Below are 27,300 nucleotides of genomic sequence, written 5' to 3'. Positions count from 1 at the left end.
ATTGGAATTGTCCGCTTTTGCTTTTGTTAGTTTGCTGCTTGTTGATTTATCTATATGTCTGCCACAAGCACTGTCCAGTGCTGTTTGCTGAAGTTTCTGAATGTAATGCTTTCAAGAAATTTAAAAGCTATATTCTAATGCGAGTGCCACAATTTTGGATTCTATCATAACAACATAAAGCAAGTTACAGTGGGTGGTTTAAAGGGTAATAGTGGCAATAATAATTTACAATTTACATTTAGGAGTTTAGGAAATGTGATGTTTAAGAATTAGTACTGATGTTGAGAATACCATTCACTGACAATTGTATCAGTCATTAAAGCACTATTTAATTATAGCAGCCTAACTTTTGATATAAAAATCAATTGTATCAGAATTTTTAGCCCCTGGAATTGATATTGCTGTCAGCGTCAAAGTTTCTATATCTGCATGACCCTATTTGTAATGTGTAAAGCTTTCAAATTCCCAGTAGGTCATAACCCCAGTGTTCAGTGTGTGTAGCTACCCTTCTGGAGGGCAGCTTGGAGTCATAGTGCATTTAAAACTTCAAATTCACTTTCATGGCTGAAATGTGAATAGTGTTTTTTTTTTTTTTCCTTCTCTCTCTCCCTCATTCTTGAAGAATGGAACATGACCTAGATCACGCTACCGTTTAGTGATCAATTCCATATGCGGTCCCATCATGAAACATGGACTTCTCCAGGATTCATGAGGAACAGAGTTACAAAGCATGGACACCACCTCTTTTAAATGTACATTACTGTGCAAATTTTCCATAAAAATGGCCATTATTACAAGTTATACATTTTTCAGCATCAGAGAATATCGCTGTTGTTGGAAGAAAACCTTGTATCTCCTTCTTTTCAGTTGCCTGTGGGACTTTATGCTGTGGTTAAATTTCATGATGAATGGACCAAAAATGGTCCAAAATGACCTGGAAAAATGTCTGGTTCCACTGACTTACATTAAAAGTAAAGAACGTTTTTTTCCTTCTCCTGTTAAGTTACCATTATGGACATACAAAGTTTTCTTCCAACAACAGATTCATGTTCTCCTAACTCTCAACGAAAGCTTTAAGTTTTTGCTAGCAGATCATCTTATATTTAATCTCTTCAGAAGTATCTCCTGAAAAACACATAACTTATACTTAATGACCTTCTTGACAGATAATTAAATAAAAGAAGGGAGGCCTTTGGCTTTTGCACAGCATTGCATGCAGGACGGAGTGGATGATGTATATAAAGGAGCAAATTCATCACTGTTTGGGCCAAAGAAGCTAAAATGGTCCACAGTTCCACAGCAGGCGAACAAAAATGGATTACAGAGGTATATGGTAGGTGAACAGTGTGGCCTAACATTGTTCTCTCCAATTTAGTTTAGTCAATGAGCTCTCTGTCACTTATAATGACATCTTCCCGCATTACCCTCATCTGATATTGAATTATCCTAGCACTCAAATGAAGCCAATTAGCCTGGTTTAGTCATGATATGATTCAGTGAGTCATGTTCGAGAACCCAAATTGAAAACTGAGTGCTAGGTTTGCGCTCCTCACGAAAAGACCTGATGAGTAAGAAGTCTGGAACAACCCAAACATGCGTTTTCGCCGGAGAGGCTAACCATGAAAGTGTAATTATCCTAGCCTAGCCTACCCTGTGGGCTCAAGTGATGCATTTTCCACACTGTGTTGCTTTAGCTGGTAATGGCTAAGAGATTTCCTTGAATTAGTGATAATGGGTCTCTATGTGTCAGGTCTCTGGAGGCCTCTAATATGACGGGAGGCAGCTGCGCATGCCGAGTAAACATGCTAACAAGCGCAAGCGGGTAAACATTCGACTCTGGCATCATTTGAAACCAATTAGAGTGTGAGGAGACCACTTATTCCCCCCAGTGTTATTTTATAGATTGTACTTTAGGCACACATGTTGTGTAGGTACAAACAGCCATATGTAATGTCTAAAACATGTATCTAGCATTGCTTTTGGATCCATTAGCCACTCCTTCTAAACTTTAAGATCTGTTCTGATCAAGTATGGCACAGTGCAAAAGTCAGAGACCATTTCAATGCCGGTTCAAATGGCTGTTAAGTAAAAGTTGGTGTTTGTGTTAGGAAAAAAGCACAAAACATGCTTAATAAGAAATAAATAAATAACACAGAGGCCTCAGCAACTAAACATAACATCAATTGTTCAGTATTTAGTGTGTCCGCACTCCGGTTTCATTACAGCTTTTATTCTTTTCAGGAGACTTGCTTTCAGGGATGTGCAGGGATATTTTTCCACACATCCAAAGTTCAGTCTTAGATGGTAGTTGCATTTTCTGCTTCTTATGATCCAAGTAAACTCAAACACATTCAGTGATGATGAGGTCTGGACTCTGGGTAGGTCAATCCATTGTTCCATGGATTGTTCCAGCTGATGAGCATCATCAGCTACTTTGATTTACAAATTCCATTTGTAATCTAATTCAGTAGTTAGCTGCTTTGTAGTTACTTTCTCAAAAGTTGTAGCTAGCTACAATTTAGCCACTTTTCCAGAAAACCTTTTAGCTACTTTTTGAAAAGTAGTGCACTACTTTTTAGCCACTTTCAAAGTGCAACTGTCAGAATGTTTGTGAATCTCCACCTGACACACCAAACAAGCCCAACTGACAGTGTGAACAAAATACTGCATTCAATCATGTGCCAGAAGGAAACATAAAACACTTTGTAGTTCTACAGTTACAGACTGAAGTCCATCTGATTCTCTGAATACTGTTTTACCCTGTTCTTCAGTGGTCAGAACCCCCATGGAGAGCAGGTACTATTTAAGTGGTGGATCATTCTCAGCACTGCAGTTACACTCACGTGTTGCTGGTGTGCCAGTGTGTGTTGTCCTGTATGAGTGGATCAGACACAGCAGTGCCATTTTCATGTCCCTGTAATGGTTTCTTGACAGCTACGCATCCTTTCAGACCCATGTCGTTCTCCTATCTCTCGAAGATGAAAGCTTTATATACTGTTTATCTGATGGTGGCAGGTTTGATTTTCTCTGTATTTCTCCTTTGACTTTTCTCTTCCTTATGCAAGTGGTTTATCTTATATCCAATCACCTCAGAAACATTTCCTGAAAAATTAATAATTAGTACTTAATGGTCAATTTTGCTGTAAACTAAACAAAAGAAGGGATGTCTTTGACTTTTGCACAGTACTGTATGTCCTCAAATTTTGTCAAATGGATTTTTGAGGAGGAACCAATGGATATTAGTCTTCTCACAGCAAATGCTGAAGTTCTCGGACCTCTGGCTATAAGAACTCTTAATTATCTGCAGGTAGAAGTTGACATCGTAGCAGAAGCCGTAGCCATCAACTGAGGCCTCATTGTGGAAAACAGAGAAATCTGATCCTTGCAACCATCACCAGGCTTCAGTTGTGCTCTAGTGAGAAGCTGTTATTAAGGTGGTTAATGGTAGGGTTGGAGGTAGGGTAGTAGATGAGTTTTGAAGACAGAACTGCCTCTCACATGAGAAATCAAAGTGGTTTTTGCCCAGGATGGTGATTAAGTCAGGTACTGGAGTGGGTCGAGTTGAGAGTAATATGGACGTATGTGTTTAAAAGTAAAACATATCTCTGTGACATTAGACCAGAGCCATTAGAAGCTTTCAGAAGGGGCTGGGAGTGAGGGAGCCAGACAAAAGTAATGAGTGAGGTTTCAATTTCTCAACATTTTGCCCTTTTCTATGCATGCTTAAAAATAAATGGCTCTTGGTTCTCTAGATTTGTGGTTACAGGAAAAACGTTCTAGGAAAAACCTGGAACCTTTCATTATGTAGAGGTTCTTTAAACATCACATGACAATGCTGTATAAAAGAGCTGTGCTCTGTAAGGCTCTTAAATGGGAATATTGCTGCAATTGTTGGAATGTATCACTGTCATTCAGAGTGGTTTGATGTGAAATTGTACATTTGTTGAGACACTTAACTTTGATTTCTTTACAGTGGAGGTGATGTGAAGCAGGGGGTCACACTGTCTCCAACACAAATATAGCTGTTTTATTTGCTATCCAACATGGCCAATGAGCTACATGCTTTCTGAGCATTTCTACTATAAGCAGTGTTCATAATGGTAAAATTGTGATAATCCAAAACAAATTTTCTTTGGCATTAGGCAAAGTATTCATATGTATTTCATGAAATAACTTTCTGTGAAGGAGCTTTTACAGGCAATTTAAAGCTTCAGATGTCTGGCTCATATCACCAGCATTGTGAGCATTTCACAAATGGTTAATTTCTCTAGAACGGTGCTTTCACATCAAAACACTCTGCATGACTCTGTTTACATCTACACCATTTCATTATGTTTACATTGTGAAAAATCAGTGGAATTCCTTCTTTCCCATAAATGTGGGATCTTCTATGGTATAATTCCAATCTCTTCCCCCTTTAGTTCTAATGATGCATTGAAGTCAAAGCTTTAGACTTGTCACAGGCCTGATCTACTTCCTAACTACTGTAGCAATACCACTGCAGTAGCCAAGATCGAAGTCTTGTGAACCACTCACAAAAGACGTACAGTCGATGAATAGCGCCACCCCCGCCTTGTGCACTTGATTATCTTTTAAGTGGGTTTTGTATTATTGCATTAGAGCTAAAACCATTTTCAGAGATTTGGTCCGATCCCAATCTTATAACAGCGTACAATAGTTTGTGACCTAATTACTGGATTGCCTTTTCTTTTTTCTTTCTTTTTTTTTTTTGTTTTGAATGTTTACTCCAAAAACTTCCCCTGAATCCCTAGCTGTTGCTTCATGCAAACCTTTGTGCTAGGTTTTTCTTTTCCTTTTCTTACCTTTTATGGCTTCAAAACGAACACACCTGACTGAGTTGAATGAACTTTTAGTGACTGCTGAATGCTACTGGCTCTTTCCATTTGCACTGTTTTCTTTCTTGGCTATATTATGCTGCATCAGTCTGCTGTGTTTGCTTTTCAGGTCAGGCAGAAGAGGTTTACAGTCATAAAAAGGCTAAATCTACATCTCCAATGTCATTTAGGACTGTGATTATTAGTTACATTTGTAATCAAATTATGTACTGATATAATACTATAATTAGAGTCTCTAAAACAGCTCAAGAGATAAAAATTGCTTAACTAAACAATAATAAACCATGCATTTCGAGCCAAGCTAGGGGGGGGATGCTGGAAGACCTTTGCTTAGAAGCCGCTTGGAAGCCAGGTCTCAATAAATTTCCAAGTTTTCCAATGCCAGTAAAACTACAATGTTGTCATGCATAATGGAGTTCTTGCATCTTCATGCCTTCTTTCCATCCATCCTCCATCCATCCATCCATCCATTTTCTAAGCCGCTTCTCCGTCAGGGTCGCGGGGGGTGCTGGAGCCTATCCCAGCAGTCATCAGGCGGAAGGCAGGATACACTTCTTTCCATCCCAAATAAATGAAACTGAACATTACAAATTTTCAGTGGATGCTATCACCATGGCAACATTTACAATACACCCTCGGTAACATTGCAGTTTCAAACCAACTCTGCACAAAGTCCAGATGGTAGAACTTTATATAATAGATTTGCTACCTCCTTGCTACCTGCTTATCCAGCTAGTGAGTTGTGGTAGTAGTTGTAGACCTTAGTAAGGAATACAATGTGCAATACAATTGCGAACCTTCAACTGTTTGCCCTAGACATACATCTATTGCTTTAACATGAGATTAAGATCACCTTAATTCTAAGATACTTTTGGGAATCTGGGCCTTAAATATCTGTTACGAGCAGTTATAAGCCTCAAATGTTTGTGATACAAGTTCTAAATGTCCATGTACAGCTGCTACAGAACAACCACTAGCTTGACGCTAACACAATACTGCAAATCCCATAAGGGCGCTAATAGAAATAAGCATAATTAGTGTAAAACCGGATAAATTCTGGCCTTTCATAAAGCAAATTAAAACTTTCTGTATTAAATGTTGCCATGTAATGACATTCGCACAGTTTGTCAACGTTTCTGTTTTTCAGTTTAAACAAAATGAAGGAGATCATATTAAGTGTGTTTTTACAGTATCATACAGTGGCTTTGAGGATGTCACAGCCAATCAGATTTCAGTACTAGACCTAGTACTGGCTGGAGACTGCAGTTCGGCAGAGCTTGTCATTTCAGGCTTAAAACAATGAGCCCAAATGGATAACGAAGCTAAGTAAGTTTCACTAAATGTAATATTTTGCAACACATTTGACACAGAATCTTTGTAGTGCATTAGATTAGGACACTATAAAGCTTTTGTTTTAAATATTGTACTTTATTACTGAATGTTCTAATAACCTGCACAATCTAAAAAAGACACATTTTCATGGTTCTTTGCTTGGATGTACAGTTCTACGGAAAGCCTTTAACTAGAAAAGAAGCTTTGTTATGTGGAGGTTCTTTAAACTTTAAAAACGTTCCTTTACAGAAATGTCAATGAGCAACACCGCAGGGTTTTATTTAGAGAACGGAAAGTGAACAAATGAGTGAATAAATGAATGGATGGATGCACTTAAAGTGAATTACACACAGTGATATCCATGTAACGTGGATAACAGCCTCGGCAATATGATGCCCTGGTGCAACATGGGAGATGGGTGAGTGATATCTGTCCTCAGTCTGAGTGAGAAAAGAGCACAACTGGATGGCAACATCTGTTTTATCCCAGAGACCGTGCCACGTTGATGGTTTTATCTGAAAGAAAAAAAAAAACGAATAGATTCTCTCTGTGTCTCTCTCTGTGGCCCAATTTGCACATCTGCACAGAGGACACATTATACAAATACAAAATTTCAGAAATCCGTAAGCCGCTGCCCCGCTTTTCCAACCTAATCGCCGCACAGCTACAAAGGCTTATGTGCGGAGAGAGAAAAGCTCCAGCGATAATTATTTTATTCTAGGGTTTTTTGTTATTTATTTATTTTTTTTTTATATTTCTCTTTGACTGTAATGCTCACAACTCTAGGGAGAGGCTGCTGCGATAATGCTCACAGCTAGCGTTTCCCAGAAAAATAAAAAAATAAAAAAATGCAAAAAAATGACGGTGTTAGTGCAAATGCCCCCGGCCTAGTGTGTTCCTCCTTTTAGACCCTCGCCGCTCCAATCCCCCATTATAGCTACAGCAACTACTGAGGCCGTTCATGTGGCCTGGCGCGACAGGAGCTGTGACCCATTTAAAGCGTGTGACTTTTAAGACTTACTTCAGGGCTTTGTGTAAGAAGAGGGCAAGAGGCCTTCCATTTCACGAGGAATATCCATTAGTTCAATGGGACAAAGACAATGAGGATTGGTCCAATGAGGATGCGCAGACTGGACTGCCCCTGGAGATGGCTAGCCTCATGGCAAGGGGTCAGTGCTAACTATATCTCACAGTACAGCATTTGTCTCAATAACCTACAGCACCATGCGGGCCACTGGCCATATGACAAGCATATCATTGCTGTCCAAAGAAACACAAGTACCTCTAAAATCTCAACTTTAGAGAATTCCAAGCTAACTTGAAACATTACTACTGGTCCATTCATCAGAATTTGCAGACAATGTAAAGAGTAGCTTAAAAAAAAAAAGAAAACTGAAAAAAATCTATATATGTATTTTTATATGTATTGTTTTTAGCCATTCTTGTGCAATCTGGTCAAAAATGCATATATTTACAATGATCAACATAGTACAGTGCCATTAACAGCCTCAAGCCGAAAGCTTTAGCATTAGCTAGAAAGCAGCCACTAAATTAGTCTAGTTACCTTTAATAGCCTTAACAACTTATTTCATTTAAATTGGGATCAGGCAGCATGATGAACCAGTAAACACTCTAAAGCTTAGAGTGCAATGCTTGTGGTTAGCTATGGAGCTATCTGGTTGTCCCGTAAACAGTAATGAAATCAAACCTGCCAAAATTCAGTAACTAGACGCAATAATATACATACAACATTGCAGAACATAAGGTAAATGCAAACTTCACCAAGATAGAGTTTTGCATCAAAACAGGGTTTCCCCAAGGTTTAATGAGATGTGCAAATGAGCTTAAGTACCACACAAGGCTTGAATTTGCCACAATAAAATAATAAATTATAAAAAGCCCTTTAATAAAAATTAAAAGCATACACTAAAAGTCCACTAGAATCACCTACATTTCACTTCCTCTCAATGTCCCTGTAGGTCCCTGTAGGTCCCGTCTTACCATGGAAGCAGAATTTGATCAGGCCACAAGCTGGAACATTTACAGTTACATTTACAGCATTTAGCAGACGCTCTTATCCAGAGTGACTTACAAGAAGTGCTTTGTCTATCTAGAGAAAGTATCTTTGCTAGTTACCAATAGGTTAGAGAGAAAGACAGTCCTGAGCTCAGATACTGCTAGAAACAAAAGTCACTGTTGATACCGAGAGAAAAAGGAACAGGGCTGAACACAGAACTCCGTGCTGTACAATACAATACAATACAATACCAGTAAACTACAATAAACAGTGCATTCAACAAAAAAGTAAACTACAATACACAGTGGAACACTGCTCACCACAGAAGCAGAGTTAGACTGGACCATGAGCTAGGACACACTTCACAATAAAAGCAGTTTGCCTGGGTTGCAAGTTGGGACACTCCGCAACAGAAGTGACATTTGACTGGGCCATGAACTGTGAGACTGTTACTACCATAGAAGCAGAGTTTAAATGGGCCACACGCTGGAACACTCTACCCCACAGAAGAAGTGTCAGACTGGTCCATAAACCAAGACAGTCTTCACAACAGAAGCCAAGTTATACTTGAGTGCATGCTGGGACATTTGACTAGGCCATGAGCCAGAACACTCTTCACAACAGAAGCCGACTTGACTGGGTTTCAAGCCAGGACACTCTTAACAATATAAGCAGAGTTGCCTGTGACTGGTCTGTGTGCTGTGTGTGTAAGTAGAGTTTGACTGGGCTTTGAGCTGAGAGACTATTCACTCTTCATTGAGGAAGCAGAATTTGACTGGGCCACAAGCCAAAAGACTTTTCATTGTGGAGTATGAGTTTGACTTGCCTGTAAGACAGGACACTCTTCACAGCGGAAGCTGAGTTTAACTGACCTGCGAGCCAAGACACTCTCCACCACACGGCTGTGTCTATATATAATGGTTGAAAGGGGAGCAGGGCTTGTGGTTCAGAGTCTGTTTATTCTGCTTTTATCTAGAATCAGCCCTTGGTCCACCAAGAAAAAGTATCCAGTCAAGAAAAGCTAAGTGGTCAGAAATTGACTGCTGGTGAAAGCTAGAAGATCACTAACACAAACTGTGCATTAACAGATGGGCTACACTCTCAAACTGTATACCAGCAAGGTGTAGCCACAAAGAAGGTGTTTCCAATAAAGTGGTTGTTATGTATATCCACATTTCTATCCGCATATGGACTCATTCTGGAATAATTCATCATAAACCCAAAACCATATACAGTTCTAACTGATCAAATTCCTTTCTTTCTTTTCTGAATAAGGGTGGGTAACACAATTACATCTCGGCACAAGGTGGCGTATTTTAAACTCAACCCTTACAACCCCAATTCCAGTGAAGTTGGGACGTTGTGTAAAACATAAATACAAACAGAATACAATGATTTGCAAATCCTTTTCAACTTATATTCAATTGAATACACTACAAAGACGATATTTAATGTTCAAATGGATAAACTTTATTGTTTTTTGCAAATATTCACTCATTTTGAATTTGATGCCTGCAACACATTCCAAAGAAGTTGGGACAGGGGACGACAAAAGACTGGGAAAGTTGAGGAATGCTCAAAAATCAACTGTTTTCCACAGTTGAACAGGTTAATTGGAAACAGGTGAGTGTCATCATTGGGTATAAAAGGAGCATCCCTGAAAGGCTCAGTTGTTCACAAGCAAGGACTGGGCGAGGTTCACCACTTTGTGAACAACTGCTACCAACAGTTTAAGAACAATGTTTCTCAACATGCAATTGCAAGGAATTTAGGGATTTTATCATCTACAGTCCGTAATATCATCAAAAGATTCAGAGAATCTGGAGAAATCTCTGTGAGTAAGCGGCAAGGCAGAAAACCAACATTGAATGCCCGTGACCTTCGATCCCTCAGACGGCACTGCATTAAAAACCGACATCATTCTGTAACGGATATTCCCACATGGGCTCAGGAACACTTCAGAAAACCCTTGTCAGTGAACTCAGTTCGTCGCTCCATCTACAAGTGCAAGTTAAAACTCTGCCATGCAAAGCGAAAGCCAGATATCACCAACACCCAGAAACACCGCCGGCTTCTCTGGGCCCGAGCTCATCTGAGATGGACTGACGCAAAGTGGAAAAGTGTCCTGTGGTCTGACGAGTCCACATTTCAGATTGTTTTTGGAAATCATGGACGTCGTGTCCTCCGGGTCAAAGAGGAAAAGGACTGTCCGGATTGTTATCAGCGCAAAGTTCAAAAGCCAGCATCTCTGATGGTGTGGGGGTGTGTTAGTGCCCATGGCGTGGGTAACTTGCACATCTGTGAAGGCACCATTAATGCTGAAAGGTACATACAGGTTTTGGAGCAACATATGCTGCCATCCAAGCAACGTCTTTTTCAGGGACGTCCTGCTTATTTCAGCAAGACAACGCCAAGCCACATTCTGCACGTGTTACAACAGCGTGGCTTCATAGTAAAAGAGTGCGGGTACTAGACTGGCCTGCCTGCAGTCCAGACCTGTCTCCCATTGAAAACGTGTGGCACATTATGAAGCGCAAAATACGCCAACGGAGACCCCGGACTGTTGAGTAACTGAAGTTGTACATCAAGCAAGAATGGGAAAGAATTCCACCTACAAAGCCTCAACAATTACTGTCCTCAGTTCCCAAACGCTTATTTGAGCTAAAAGGAAAGGTGATGTAACACAGTGGTAAACATGCCCCTGTCCCAACTTCTTTGGAACGTGTTTCAGGCATCAAATTCAAAATGAGTGAATATTTGCGAAAAACAATAAAGTTTATCAATTTGAACATTAAATTCATAAATATCTTGTTTTGTAGTGTATTCGATTGAATATAGGTTGAAAAAGGATTTGCAAATCATCGTATTCTGTTTTTATTTATGTTTTACACAACATCCCAAATTCATTGCAATTGGGGTTGTACTAACGTCATGCTAACTGGCACTATATCATGCATACAGGATGATTTGATTAAAGATAATGGACAAAATCTTATCTCTTTCGGTCATCCCCTCTTTATTTCCAGCCGTCTTCAGAGCAGTCTGTGGCCACACAATAGGTCAGACTTTTACTTCTTTGTTCCCTAACACAGTGACACTAATTACAGCCTCCATGGTTTTGCCTAGCTGAGATACAGTAGGAGTTCTAGATATGGAGACAAAACAATGATTGTCGAGGGAGTTAGTGCTGTGTGAGTGTGCGGCTGCAGGAGTGTGCATACTGTGTGTTTTCGATGTCCTGAGACATCAGTCTTAGCATAGCACCCTCTGTAAGTGTTGTCTGCATCTCTACAGTGGTTAATCGGGGCACCAGCTGTGTCCTAAAGGTCTCTTTATTTAAATGTTATATAATGTGCCCATGTGAGTATGTGTGTGTGTGTATGTGAGTATGTGTGTGTGTGTCTGTGTGTGTGTGTGTGTGTGTGTGTCTGTCTATCTTATCTGTAAGAGTGTGACTGCTCATCAGTCAGAGCTCCCAGCAGCACGGCGCCTCCACTTATCACATCCCATCACACTGTCTTACCTTCAGCCCACACAAACACAGTATCTTCCCCCATTCACTCTATGACTTCACAACTTTTCCTCCTCCCATTGGTCTCTCTCTCTTTCCCTCATCTCCCATCACATCGCCCCCTCCTTCTCTCTCTCTCTCTCTCTCTCGCTGTCTCTCTCTCTCACACACACACACACACACACACACACACACACACACACACACACACACACACACACACAAACACAGTATTTGCTTTATAAACTTTTTGTTTTCTTTCTTTCTTTTTTTCTTTCTTTCTTTACTTCTTTACTTTTAGTCGCTATTTTTCTTCTTTTTTCTCCGTCTTCTGTACTTTCTTATTTCCCCTTCTCTTTTCTTTTTTTTCTCTTCCCTTATTTTCCTTTCTTTCTAGTCTGTTTTTCTTCTTTCCCTTTTTCTCTCCTTCTTCTTTTTCTTTCTTCCATTTCTCTTTTCTTTTTATTTTCTCTTCCTTACTTTTCCCCCTTTCTTTCTTGCATCCTTTAAGTAACACCTTTTCTTTTTCTCTTTCTTTCCCACTTTTCAGTTTTTCCCTTTTCTTTCTTTCTTTCTTTCTTTCTTTCTTTCTTTCTTTCTTTCTTTCTTTCTTTCTTTCTTTCTTTCTTTCTTTTTTTCTGTGCCATCTCCTCTGTTCTCTCTCTCTCTCTGTAGCTGTTTGTGAGTGCAGTTAGCTCATTGGCTGTGCTGATAGCAGATGTGCTGTGATTTCATTGTCTCAGGTCAAAGTCACATTGTCTGGCTGTGATTTGATTTGCTCTCTGAGCTATAGGGGTCTGACATTATCTCAGAATACAGATACAGAGCACCAAAATAACACACTGGCCTATTCTCCACAGCTACCACGCCTCCTTTATATCACGAACGTAATATGATTAGGTCAGGATGAAGCTGTCGGTGGGGTTTCTGCCGTGCAGTGGGTGTAGTTATAATACCCCAGTGTCTGATCAGGAGTGAGTTCCATACAGTATCTCACTTTCAGCAGATCAATGGAACTCTCAGACAGAGTTATTGACTTTTTTTCCTCTGTGACTCTGCCTGGGTTCTGGAGCTGCTGAGCTTGCATTCTTGTAATGTGATAGACCTCATATAGCAAATGTTTCCTTTGGTTTTTGACAATGTATAATGGAGGCGTTTGGTGTTATTCCTTTGTGAACATCAACAGTACTCTATACGTGTCTAGACAGTATTTTCTAGAGCAAAACATTTTGTCTTGAAGGGCTAAAGTAAAATATGTGTGGTGGCCTGAGGCAAAAAAAGTATAGAAGTAAAGAAGGTAGGTTGGATTTAATTTTTTTCCATTTATTAGTGCCTTGTACTTCTTTATATCTTCTACAATGAATGTTAGGCCTTCAGAACAATGACAATATGCTCATGATCACTTTTTTTGCACTTTAAAGAATAAACAGTGTCAAACAGTGTCCTTGATGCAAAGCAATGCTTTTGTTACGCACCCAAAGTATTAATAGCTCCCTCTAGTGGAGACTATTCAGCTTGCTAAACATGAGTTAATGAGTTACAAGCCTATTTCATGAGGTTCTTCACATATAAAATATAAGAAATACAGAAATTTGTGTTGTATGTGTTGCATATAACTTTATATAGCACCAAAAAATATATATATATTATCACATTCTCCATCAACACAAAGAACCATTTCACCATGCAATCCCTCACTGTTCTATATAGAACCATTTCCTTTACTAAGAACCCTTGAAGAACAATCTTTTGTAGGAGTGTAGAGATTAAACTGTGCATAGAAGTGAAATTTAATAACTCACTTTTTCATATTTGACAAAACAGATATGCATCATATTCAAAAATCATAAAATGAACAAACTTCTCGGTTCAATAATAGAGTAACCACTTGCTAGCATGATGGATATGCTAGCTCTAGACTGAATATGCTAGTGAACTTTCTGTAACTTTGGGTTTTCTGGATTAGTTATGATGGGCTCGATGGAACCCATTCGTAAATCATCCCACAATAATTACTGACCCAAAGTCACAGCTACTTTTTGACTTACTAATTGATTTATACAATACTGTTCAAACGTTTCAAATCACAGGTCAGTAAAACGATTTTCTTGTGCAACTTCACAGCTAAATAACTATAAATTGAGACTCTAAAATGATTAAGCTTTAAAATCATAAGAACTATGTTACAATACCATTAACATCCCGAATTCCTCATGAAATGTCTGTAAAGAATTAACTACACGATATCAAGTATTACTTTATTCATTTTATGCTCACAGAGTTCTTGAAATGTTGAATAAAACCTCAATGAAACATAATACATTTTAGGGAATTGTTTAGGGAATAATATTTCAATATACATTGTATACAACGTTGTGCGATTTGCAAGCAAAGTGAGCTACTTTGAAGGATGAGATCAATAAAAACATATTGTTTTGGGTCATATTCAGCTTCATACTAAGCAAAGTGTCTCATGAGTGCTAACATTGCAACAAGGCAATCAAATGTGCAGAATTAAGTAGTTTTTATCAAGGTAGGCCTATTATCAAATTTTCAAGATCTAAACAGCTTTCTCTTCAGTATTTTAATTTATTGCAAAGAACAAAACCATTTCTAATATTTATATTAAAAACATTTTGAACATACAGCCATCTCCAAACGTTTGATGGGTGATGTGTATTACATAGGAAGGTGTCAGCACAAAAACAGCATTGTGTGTGTCTATGTGTATACATGGACCTGTGTCGAGTAGCAGCACCCGGAGGCATCCCAAACCTACTGCCCCCGTTTGAGGCCACTAGAGCTTGGCAGCATCCTCCAGCAGCGGATCTGTTCTGAGACTGAACCTCAGGGCAGTTATTAGCAGGCTTGGTGAATAAAGGTGGCTTGTTGTTCTACATAGAGCTCACATTCACTCCTGCCTTCACAGCAAGGAGCTTTATCAACACTGATAGCAGCCTAATGCTGTGACCTTTGGCCCCTAGAGGCGCTCTTATGACCACCCTTCCTCCTAAACCCTCCTGGATACTCTGTCTATGGGTCTGAAAATGCAACAGTCTGAAGCTGGTCATTCAACTGTATACATTTTGAAATCAATAGTACAACCCCAATTCCAATGAAGTTGGGACATTGTGTAAAACACAAATAAAAAAGGAATACGATGATTTGCAAATCCTTTCCATCCTTTATACAATTGAATACACTACAAAGACAAGATATTTAATGTTCAAATTGATAAACTTTATTGTTTTTTGCAAATATTCACTCATTTTGAATTTGATGTCTGCAACACGTTCCAAAGAAGTTGGGACAGGGGCATGTTTACCACTGTGTTACATCACCTTTCCTTTTAACAACACTCAATAAGTGTTTGGGAACTGAGGACACCAATTGTTGAGGCTTTGCAGGTGGAATTCTTTCCCATTCTTGCTTGAAGTACAACTTCAGTTGTTCAACAGTCCGGGGTCTCCGTTGTCATATTTTGCGCTTCATAATGCGCCACGCATTTTCAACGGGAGACGGGTCTGGACTGCAGGCAGGTCAGTCTAGTACCCGCACTCTTTTACTACGAAGCCACGCTGTTGTAACACAGAATGTGGCTTGGCATTGTCTTGCTGAAATAAGCAGGACGTCCCTGAAAAAGACGTTGCTTGGATGGCAGCAGATGTTGCTCCAAAACCTGTATGTACCTTTCAGCATTAATGGTGCCTTCACAGATGTGCAAGTTACCCACGCCATGGGCACTAACACCCCCTCCCACACCATCAGAGATGCTGGCTTTTGAACTTTGCGTTGATAACAATCCGGACAGTCCTTTTTGTCTTTGGCCCAGAAGACGCGACGTCCATGATTTCCAAAAACAATTTGAAATGTGGACTCGTCAGACCACAGGACACTTTTCCACTGTGTGTCAGTCCATCTCAGATGAGATCGGGCCCAGAGAAGCCGGCGGCGTTTCTGGGTGTTGTTGATATCTGGCTTTCACTTTGCATGGCAGAGTTTTAACTTGGAGCGACGAACTGTGTTCACTGACAAGGGTTTTCTGAAGTGTTCCTGAGCCCATGTGGGAATATCCATTACAGAATGATGTGGGTTTTTAAAGTGCCGCCTGAGGGATCGAAGGTCACGGGCATTCAATGTTGGTTCTCTGCCTTGCTGCTTACTTGCAGAGATTTCTCCAGATTCTCTGAATCTTTTAATGATATTATGGACTGTAGATGATGAAATCCCTAAATTCCTTGCAATTGCATGTTAAGAAACATTCTTAAACTGTTGGTCGCAGGTGTTCACAAAGTGGTGAACCTCGCCCAATCCTTGCTTGTGAACAACTGAGCCTTTCAGGGATGCTCCCTTTATACCCAGTGATGACACTCACCTGTTTCCAAATAACCTGTTCACCTGTGGAATGTTCCAAACAGGTGTTTTATGAGTATTCCTCAACTTTCCCAGTCTTTTGTTGCCCCTGTCCCAGCTTCTTTGGAACGTGTTGCAGGCATCAAATTTAAAATGAGTGAACATTTGCAAAAAACTATAAAGTTTATTAATTTGAACATTAAATATCTCGTATTTGTAGTGTATTCAATTGAATATAGGTTGAAAAGGATTTGCAAAGCATCATATTCTGTTTTTATTTATGTTTTACACAACGTCCCAACTTCACTGGAATTGGGGTTGTAATAAATGATGATAATAATGGTGATAAATTGTGCTCAAATTTTTTTTTGGTCCAAAGTCAAATTCTCAAGCTATTTTTATATGTAAACATTAAATACATTATAAATATTGTTTTTATTGTCTGTATCTGACTACTGCGTAAACAGTACTTCTATTTGTGTGTTAAGAATAACTGTAAAAATAAAACTCCTACTCATACCAAAATAATCAACTCTGAACTTAATTACATTCATATTTGAGATATCATGATTCACTAACTCATTTCCTAAAGAATCATAATTAAATTGAATCATAGTAAAATAATCACATTTCACGATGATATATTTTTTCCAAAAAGAATCATAATAGAATTGAATTATGGAGAACTTGAGATGACATCAAGCATTGAATTCTTTCCTCAGTGATTGTAATCAAACTGAATTTCAGGCAAATTTCAGCCAGGTTCTAAAGAATTCTAATCAAATTGAATTGGGGTAAAATTTCAGATTTTGTCATACATTGAATCATTTCTGAAAGAATCACATTTGAATCGGAGCCTGTTCAATTCAATGGTCAAATCTCAGATTTCATGATGCTATGAATCATTTTCTAAAAAATACAATCTAATCAAATTTCAGATGTAAATATGAACTGAATCATTTTGCTAATAATGCTAACTGGATAGAAGATGAGGCATTAAATAATTTCCAAAAATCATAATGAACCCAATTCTATGATGCATTAGATTTTGTCATAGAGTATTGTAATCAAACTGAATTTTGGACAAACGTGAGATTTGAAGATATATCATGTTCCAAAGACTGATAAAGTATAAATGTATTGCAATCAAATTTGAGATTTTATGATGCACTTTCTAAAGAACTGTAATTGAATCTCACCATCTCTGTTTTTCCATTTCGTCCTACTTCATCTTCATCTTACTATCTCTCTTTTTCCTACTTTAACTTCAGGGCCTCTCGTGAAATGAGAAGGTGCGATTCACAAGCTGGGCTTGCGTGTCAGTTTTGATCCCCATGTGAATCTCCATCTCAGAGAGATTATGGGCCAGAGAGGAAGAGCAGGGCTGGCTTTGCTATCTCCTGTGGGCCCCTGGCCCTTCAGACTGCTGCCGGGGCCTCGATCGGCATGTCTTGCAGCCCAGCCGGCCAGATTTATCGCCTCACTCCGCTCTTTCAGCTTTCACTGGACTTCTGGGAGCAATGCGGCAAATGGCTTCAGCATATGGAGTGATTCATGAGAGCGCGGCACGCATGAAAATGGGCCTGGAAAGGGTCCGAGAGAGCACTAGAGAGGGATGGGGCGGGGTTTTAGGTGGAGGAATGTGAAGAAGCTTCAGTGTTGGGACGTGTCTGGGGGAGCCATAGTGTGGTGGAGGGTGATTATTGACGTTTTGGAGGGAGATGGGATTAGGTCATGAGGAGGGCCATATGTGTGGAGATGGGCTTGCATAAGTGTGTGTGTGTGTGTGTGTGTGTGTGTGTGTGCATAAATATATATCATCATTGTATAATCATTGTACTTGTTGTATTTAAACTTATTGTACTAACTCTTTTATAATTGTTAAGTTTGAAGTTTTAGTTGGAAGCAAAGGGAAAATTCCTGAAATGTTCAATGAAATCTTCTGTGTCATATCTAGGAAAATGCAACAAAGCAAGCTCTTCCATTGGTTAGGCCTCCAGGATCTGAACTGAAGGCCTAACATATCAGATTAGCCACTAATGTAATTAGGATGTGACCGTGGAATCAACCAATCATGATTTGATTTACAATGGCTGGTGACGAGTTTATGAGAAGGAATGTCACTCTAGGACTTCTGGATGCTCAGATATATATCACTGACTGTGAAAACCTGACTGTGAAGTAGCCTAACCAAGTTTCAGCCAGTCATGGCTCTTCACTGAAGTAATCACTGTAAACCTTATACATACAAATACATTTAAACATCCATTACAAGCTTCAAACTAAATATGGAATTTGTCTTTCACAAGCTTTAAGTGTCTGTGTTTAACATAGAACAGACAAGAAGTGTTTATGCAAATTGCTTTTAGCTTAGTGCTACAATACTACCTACAGATGCTAGGAGAAATTAATATTGTCTTAGAGGTGTTTTTTGGGCCAAACAAGGCCTTGCTCTTATAGTCATGGTGTGCCACTGCTGTAAGCAACACAAACTTTTCATCAAATTAAAATCTTAATAAAATAACTTCTTAAATGTAAAAGGAATCACGTTAAAGTCTATACACCATGGGTGGACGGCTATAAAATATTAGTTTTCATGTAAAATCTGAGGTGCGTCTTTTTTATTATGGTGTTTATAGTAATACTGGAGTACCAGGCCGGTGTATGTGTGTAGAACAGCTGTGCAAGGCTAGTTTGACTGGACATGCTGCTCTCTAACATGTGGACTCTTTCTGAGTTTGACAGAGCATCTGTCCTCTCCACTACCCCTCCATCTCTCTCACCCTATAATTGAGTGATTTTTTATGGAGCAGCTATAATGTGCATGTAACAAGGTTTTTACAGGCACGTTCCCTCTTTAAAGGAGTGTGGAATAACTTCACGCCATTCAAGCCCATTTCACTGTTCCACATTAAGTTACAATGTTCTCTCATGGAAGTAAAAGGCATGCATGGAAACATTAAAAACACAGCCTTTGGTACTTGGACCCCTAAACACATGAAAAACAATTACACTGAGACTCCAAAACCGAATTAATGGCATTGATGGATGGATGGATGGATAGATGGATGGAAGAAAGGCACTTGCTTAGTTAGAAGCATAGATAAAAACAGTAGTGTCTATATTTTTTTACCATTGTCCATTTTTGTAGATAACAGTATGTCATACAATAAAATTACATCGGCAGAAAAATGGCTTATTTAAATTTATATTATCCCATTTTATTTACTTCAAATCAGCAACGCATCATTCGATGGGGTGTTTAAACATTTGTATATGACTATTATCAGAATATAGAAAGTCTATTTAAGATTACTGAACAACTCAATGTGGTTTAAAGTAATTATGTGATGATTCTGGAGTGGAGTTAGCACAATGCTAACTAATTATTAGCTTCTATTGACTACCTTAGCTTCAGTGCAAAGCCTAGCTCCCAATTTGTTGGCTTATCAGCTCGATTTGGGGTAAGAGGAAAATGATGTGACCAAGCTATCACTTGAAACGGATAATTTCCTCGAGGGAAAATAAAATTACAAATCTGTGGAGCTCGTGAGTGGCACAACTGTCATACTGGAGATTTGATATCAGGCCTCAGTCATTCATTCCCAGGAGTTCCACAGAGCATTTTTGGCCTTCTAGGTGGGAGTGGTGGACCACCCTCTCTATCATCATTTACAATGCTAGTCACTGAGGGCATCTGCTAGCTTAAATAATTGGCAATTGGCATTCTCCTCCAAATATGTTGAGCTGTCCAGTGACTTTGCTTTAATGATTGCTTGAAAAGGTCAGTTAGAGGAAGCCCATGCTAGCCCTCATCCTCCCAGCTTGGTAGAGGGGGACCTAGCTCGGGTGGGCATTAGCATTTGGAGGAAAAATTGGGTTAAACTTCTTACATTTAGCTGGGAGTCCAGGAGAGCACAACTGGCCTCCCTCTCTCTGGGTGGTTGGGACAGTCCTCTGTAACCCCCTATCATCTCCTGTGATGCTAGCCAGCACAGGCATCTCTTAGCTGACATAGCAAATCTGGCAGTTAGCATTCTCCTCCAAGTGTGTTGAAGCTATCCAGTGATATGATGTTAGCAGCAGTTTGAAAAGTTGCAGTGGCTGGTTTCACAAAACTAAAAGGAAGCTTGTTTGCCTTCGCGCTCTTGGCACTAGTGGTATTGTGTGATTGGGGGTGTCCTAATCAGTGGGTGAATTGAATATGACTAAATTAGGAGAAAAAAACTTACAATTACAAATTTGTAATGTACAGTTTTGACTGACAGGTCTAATTTGGTGTCTCCCCGCCTTGCCTCAACAAGGCAAAGTTTCAGGTCGTTTCCTTCTAGGGTTTATTTGAGCAGATGGGCCAGGCACTGAGGGAAGATGATATGTGCTCACCTGCTCCTAAGATGGACAGAGCGAGCCTTTGTGTATTCATCTTTACAGCCGCTTGACCCTCACCCTCCTACCTATGAGAAGTCTCAGACAGGTGACAATAGGACACTGAGGGAAGGGGAGGGGACACAGAGGTGTGGGCGTTCACCTCGCGGAGTGTCATGTATGTTGGCTTGTTGGGTTAGGATGCATTCTGACAATGTGCGCCTGAATGTCTTCTGTGATTATTTATCCATTTGTACGTGTTGAAAAAAGTGATTGCTGTTAGCATGGCTGTTAGCCACACGCTGACACCTCTGATTGAGTCTGTCGACCAATCAGAAGCTGTGTTCCTGACTTGTTGAGAGAACAATGCTACTGTTCTGGGCAAAATAAAAGTCTCTAGCATGCAGCGTTCCAGAAACGTTTGTTTTTTCTTTTATGTATGACATCCATTGATGTCACATATGACACTGCCTGCCTAAGAGGGTTAGTGGAAAATGATTATGACCAGTTCGGATTCAAGTTTTACATCAAAGCACTCAAAATGACTTTGCTTACGTCTTAAACATTTAACCTCTCAAATCGCCAAGGCCCAACATTTTATTACACACTTTTATAACCTAAGAATTGCTCAGCTAGTTTGCAGTAAAGTCTATATAGTTACAGAATAATAAGTTTTAATATGTAAAAAAGCAGAATTGTTTTTGAAAAATCTGTCAAATTCCCCTTTAAGTCACTGTTTTATCTTCTGTACAACATCATTTTGGTTCCTCCTGAAATAAAAGTCCACGTTTCACCTCAGGCCAAACATGCTGGACTACAGCCAGCAACAGCAGACCCCAAGTGTGTATCCTTCAAAACCGAATATGGCAGAGAAATGTGTTTATAATAAAGCGGGAGGATGCACGCACACGGCCGCACTGAAAGACTTAATGTTAACGATGAGGGAAACGAAGGCCTTAACGTGTTTTCGTGCTCTGAGGGCTTTACTAAAGAAACCTAAAACAGTTGTCTGTGCTTTCAGTGACTCGTCTGGCTGAGGTTTCTATGTTCTGTAATGTTTACGAAAGGAAGTGACAGTTAGGGAGAGTTTGTGTGAAGACTTTGAGAGGGGAAAGGGGCAGTACATGTGTTTCAGATAAAGGGTGTACCATACATGTAAAGACTTTGCCTGTTTTAGCCCCATTTTGCTCTAACATGTAGTTATATCGCTTTTCAGTTTCTGCATTCAGCAGTCAGGACTGATGGTGTTGGTCATATGCTGGGTTTGATCTGAGCAGAAATGTGGTTTAGGTTTGGAGAGTTCTGGGACAGCGGATAGAACAGTGGCAAAGAAGTCAAAAAAGCTAACATTATGGCTATTTTTTGAAGGAACTTCATTGAGCAATTCCTTTGTTCAGGAGGCAGTAATCTTAGTATGTTATAGGCTAACTGGATATTTTACCCACCAAGAATGGCTGTTATTCTATTTTTTCCCTTCATTTCCCAGGGAAAGGTAGGTATCAAGATGAGGCAAGAAATCTCATAAATTTGGACAGCTTTATTTACGTTGAGACATCTACTAATTTGTTGGTCAGATTTCCATGAATCTAGCAATGAAGTGCTCAACAGGACCAATGCACAAAGCGGGTTGTTGACCACTGGAGGCCAAACAGCCCTCACTGTCCTTTAGTCTTGTTGCAGTTGTACTAAAATACGAATTCACTCCAGTTGTGAAAACTTGTACCAGTAAAGGCAGCCACTGAGAAAGATTTGCCCATGAAAATGTAAGGTCTAAAACGGAAGCTTTTTCATTTGCACTCACTATGGCAGCATGTAATAAAAAGCCATTTATAAAGGTTATAGAAGGACGTTCTGCCATGTATTAAGCTAATGGCTTTAGCATGGAGCGTTTGGTTTTGGTCCAAATGCCAACTGAATGAAACTGTGCTTGAGTAACACATTAACCCTTACAAGTCGGGAGTTTCTGTCGTTTTACTACGTATTCGATTTTTATCATTATTAAAATGCAATTATATAATTCACTGCATAGTTATGTAAAGAGTTACACTTACATGCAATGTCCTGTGTTAACATAGCGTGTTGACATAGTGAAGCAAAAATTAGGAAATTATGCTTTTTATCTGTCAAAAAATCTACTCAACAGTAACGTTTCATCAAATTCAAACCATAATGAAATATCTGCTCTAACTCAATATCTCCTTGTTTCAGTGAACAATGAGGGAGAAATTCATTCATACTATAACAAATATAAGAAGTGGTTTTCAAGGACTTATGAGTATTAAAAGTGTATATTGAAAAACATTTTCACTGAACAGAAATTCTGGCTTTCAACTTTGTAAGAACGCCTGTAAATTGGCCTGCTTTATCGGATTAAGGCCACGTGCATCTTGCTGTCCTGTAGCGATGACTAAATGATTATTCAGTGTAGTTAGAACATCTATTTTAGCCGAAGATCACTCCATGAGTTCCCACCCACTGCTCTGGATTCTCTCGAAAGATTTCTGAAACATTGTTCATATGTTCCAGAGGAAGAGAAAGAGAGAGACAGAGAGAGAGACAGAGAGAGAGAAAGAGAGAGAGAGAGACAGAGAGAGAGAAAAAGAGAGAGAGAAAGAGAGAGACAGAGAGAGTGAGAGAGAGAGAGAGAAAGGCCACACAAGGATTATGTCTCCCCTCTTAAAGACGTGTTTACACAGTCATCGGGTGAAAGATTGCAGGGCGCTTACCACCAGTTTGGAAAGCAGGGCCAGAGCAGGAAAATAAGGATACAATTTGGCACTTAGTGAGGCTAAATGATTTCCTCCAAGCGGCTGATTTCTACTGGGAAATCTACCCCTGCTCGCAAAATTGCATCCGGAAAAATGTTTATCTAGCGCTTTTTTTCTGCCTTTCTTTCGTCCTCTTTTCCTCTCTGGTAGTCTTGAATGAATGATTATCCTCCTAACCTTTTACACTGGCAAGAATTTGTTTTTTCGTCAACACCAAACGCTAGCAGAGACGATTCAAATAAGGTGTGACCTTTCAGTAGTAGCCAAGCTGGAAACTCTTCAGTGGAGCAAATTAACCAAGAAAAGAAACAAATATACACTTTTGGGGCTGGGAAAGTGTAGGTTCTTCCATTTGTCAGGATATTGTCTTTTACTACACTCTGAAAAAGCAATGCCATAAAGAAAAAAACAATCTTGGTTCACCTAGTGAACTGTTCAATAGGTCAGGGCTGCTCAAAGAGGGGCCTGCAGACCAAATTTAGGCTGCAAGGACTTTGATTCAGCCAAGCTGAATGTGTCCCTAGTTCTTTTAAGATTTCAAATATGAAGTCTTTTTAGTAATGATGTTACTTTTTGGTGGGCCCAATCAAAAATCCCTGCAGCCTAAAGCTGGTCCATGGGCTCCACTTTAGGCCACAAGGATTTTGATAGGGCCCACCTACAAATTGGGCCACTTTTTTAGGATTTTATATATTACTCTTGTCAGAACAAAATCTCCAAAATGATCATTTTACAGGAGAAGGGAAAAACCTTTATTTTTAATGTGAGTCAGTGTAACCAGACCTTTTTTAAGTCTTTTTGGCCCGTTTCTGTTGGTCCATTCATCATGAAATTTGCAATGTAAAGGGTTATAAACATTTTTCAGTTTTTAACATAATCTGAAAATGACAAAAATGGAGATGCCAGGTTTTGTTCCGACAGCAATGAGATTAAGTGCACATAAGAGTAACACATACAGTGTAATCTTACAAAGTAAAAAAAATAATAATTCTACATGTACTGCTGAACAAGTTGCTAGATAGCCTTCAAACTCAAACGGCACCATCATGGGAGCATCAAGCTTCTTTATTTGCATACAGATTGGCCTTTTTGGTGGGCCCAATCATGGGCCACAATTTGGGCCACAAGGACTTGATTTGGCCAATCAATAGTAAGGCCAATTCATTTAGGATTTCATATATAAAGTACTTTTAGTTTAATCTTACAAAATAAAAAAAAAAGTTTGCTCATACACTAATGACTTAAGCTAATGAGTTGGGACAGCCTTCAGCCATAATAAGGCAATCTCATTAGAACTTAGGCCCTTAGGTGAACTCCAATGTTTTGGTAAAGGAGTTGCCCTTTGGGTGGTATTTCTCAACCCTGTGCAGCACCATGGAAAACCCTTTATTTATCCTTGGACAGCCGTTATGTATTTTTAACTGACCAGCTGACTGTTGTTTAATACATTTGAGAAAGTGACCCGGAGACTCCCCTCTGGTGTTTCAGGGAGACTCCGTATTTATCAGTTACTAAGTCGCAGTGACTAAACGTCAGTGAGGCTGGATAGGAAAGAGAATGATAGATAGCAGGTCTGTGTAAGTGTGAGTTACACATCTGTGGCTGAGTAACAGGCTGCGATGAGTAACTACTCTCAAATGATTACACCTTCTCCACACTCACCCAAATCCATCACTGACTTTGTCACCTCTTCCTGCGTTTTTTTTTTTTTTTTGGATGCATCCAATTCGTTTTTTCCTTTTTTTGTTTTTTTTTGTTTCGGATCGAGTCACTTCCCAGGCAGAATGCATGATGGGCTTAATTTCAGCTGAAACCGTGTGCACTGATGGGTGTTGTTTGGAGAAATTGCCCTTGTACATTTACCTGTGACCTGTTTCTGCACCTTTGCTGGAATTGCGGACGGTTAATACCACTCCTCGTTAACCCTCACAAGACAAGTTGTGTTTGTGTGTAAAACAAAAATAATTGTGCATTTATGTATTATCACTTATGGAACTAAACCCGCTCTCCCAATTTTGTCATCTTATTTTTTTTAACATGAGTTTAAAAGGCCAGCTGCCTTTTATACTGTGTCTAAATTTCATGGGCCAATAAAAAATGTTCAAGTTACACTTTTTTTTGGAGATTTGGAGCAATAATATTGAACTGCAAGTCAAGCAGCTAAAGGAAAGGATTTGAAAAAAAAATCAACATTTTTCAACTTACTCCAAATGTAGTCGATCAGCCAAAGCATGTTTGGTCTCCAAAGTCTGCTTCTTTTTGCCATAAAACTCCATATAAAAACCATATCCAGCTCTGAAAAGAGGTTATGCAGGCTATTCAATGTGGTTTAGGATACACTATGACTTACTGTGAGCTATATAAAGAGAATAAAACTTGCACTGTCATCATGCAGCATTTTAGACAACAAGATGTGCCAAAATCTGACTCTCCTTCATGTGCATGCACATCATGCTTATGAACACTATGGTTGGTTGTTTCTTTTTAAAAATAACAGCTCGTTTTAAATGTTTCATTTGAATATATTTAAAGTATAGAAACAGCACAAAGCATAAGTTGGCATCCATGTGCCTGTGCCGTGTGAAAGTTGGATTCTGCGTGGTAACGGAATTCAACATCAAAAGGCTGCCTGCAGCTTTCACCCACATGGTGAAGGTGAATACTGTGTTCTGAACCACATTGAGAAGTTGGGACAACATTACCAAACAGGTTGAGCAGGTTGAGAGAAGTTCTGGGGACATTTTTTTATAGAAAACCTTGACTTTAGACTTCTTTTTGCTTGTTAGCAACATTAGGCATGTAGCTTCAGTGCTAAACTCAAGAAACAAAATTTGGACACCAAACATGTCTTGGCTGACCAACTACATCTGGAGTAAAGTGGAAAACTGTGTCAAAGTGTTTTTTCACAAACTATTGTTTTAATTATATTTCAACTCTGTCAACAGCTTTGGGTTTGTCCTTGCAGCTTTCTTCCATTTCCAAATCAAGCAAATATTAAACTGTGGGGAAAAAAAATGTAAAGGATGTTTTTCTTTCGACAAAATAAAAAACATTTTGTAAAATTCAAATCATAAAAAAATGTCTTACCTACAAACACCATCATGACACAATTTGCATGTGTAGAAGCTGCACTTCCATAGAACCTATGTACTTGTTTCAATGAGCTACCAGTGAAAAATACTGAATTATCCCATTATAAGCAGCAACTAAACTTTAATATTAGACCATATTAAACTACACCAGCATAAAAACGAAGAACCCCCATCCGGAAGACTTTTCTCACAGTTGTGATTCATCTGTTATAAATAATAGCCCCCCGAGACGCGTAGGCATGGGCTTAATAAAAGACAAGCAGAAAGGGTTTTCCCATGGGAGGGAGATTTGCAGGATGTTAGCAGTTATTACTCTATGTTTTCTTTGAACATCTTATTCACACATTGAATGTGAAGTCACAGACATAAGCAATTTGTTCTCACTCTTTCCTCTGTGCACCTCCTCCACCCCCTTCCCCACCACCTATTTTTCTTTTTCATGCTTGAACATCTGTGTGGAATCATTTTCTGCCCATGGGATGAACGTCTGTGTATATCGGTTTTGTAGGCTTGTGCTGACTCATGGCTTCTCCTCTACATCTCATAGACCGTGCTTTTGTGTCACTATGGCAGCCTGTTGTTTCATTCGAAGCACCATGCACGTGCGCCTTCGGTATGCACACCTACTGCCTTTATACTTTGTACTATAGCCTTCCCCCGAGGAGACCATCAACTTCTCTTTTACTGCCGAAGTCTCAGCGTCGTCTGCTGTTGCATCTGGAACTGGGCAAACTTTCAGTGCCTCCTTGCAAGGGTTTATGCTTTCACTTGATTATATTAGTTCCCTCCGAGGGGGTTGAGGGGGCTGGGTAGACAAAATTCGGTCTCTGCAGAGGTCAAGTGGTGATTGCTGATGTTGTCTCCTCTAAACACATGTTTAGTCCTCGCGAAAGCGCATGCAGCTCCCTCCTCTCCCCCCAAAAGTTTGGTAACCATTAAGGGACTTCCTATGTCAGTTCCGCAGTCAGGTCTCAGAGGATGGAGAGAGTTTGTAGGGGGAAGAGGA

The 27,300-nt window shown here is 39.5% G+C and overlaps 1 long non-coding RNA gene across 1 annotated transcript in view; it reads right to left on the bottom strand.

The window, feature by feature from the left end:
* Positions 1–6,442: 6,442 nt before the first annotated feature.
* LOC119262203 overlaps positions 6,443–27,300 on the bottom strand; it is a 43,677-nt gene continuing 22,819 nt past the window's right edge. The window contains exon 3 of the long non-coding RNA XR_005129475.1: positions 6,443–6,703. This is a non-coding gene — a long non-coding RNA (uncharacterized LOC119262203). The remainder of the gene's footprint in view (positions 6,704–27,300) is intronic.

Source organism: Pygocentrus nattereri, chromosome 23 (genome assembly GCF_015220715.1).
Source record: "Pygocentrus nattereri isolate fPygNat1 chromosome 23, fPygNat1.pri, whole genome shotgun sequence".
Classification (NCBI taxonomy): domain Eukaryota; kingdom Metazoa; phylum Chordata; class Actinopteri; order Characiformes; family Serrasalmidae; genus Pygocentrus; species Pygocentrus nattereri.
This window is presented reverse-complemented; position numbering and strand designations above follow the sequence as displayed.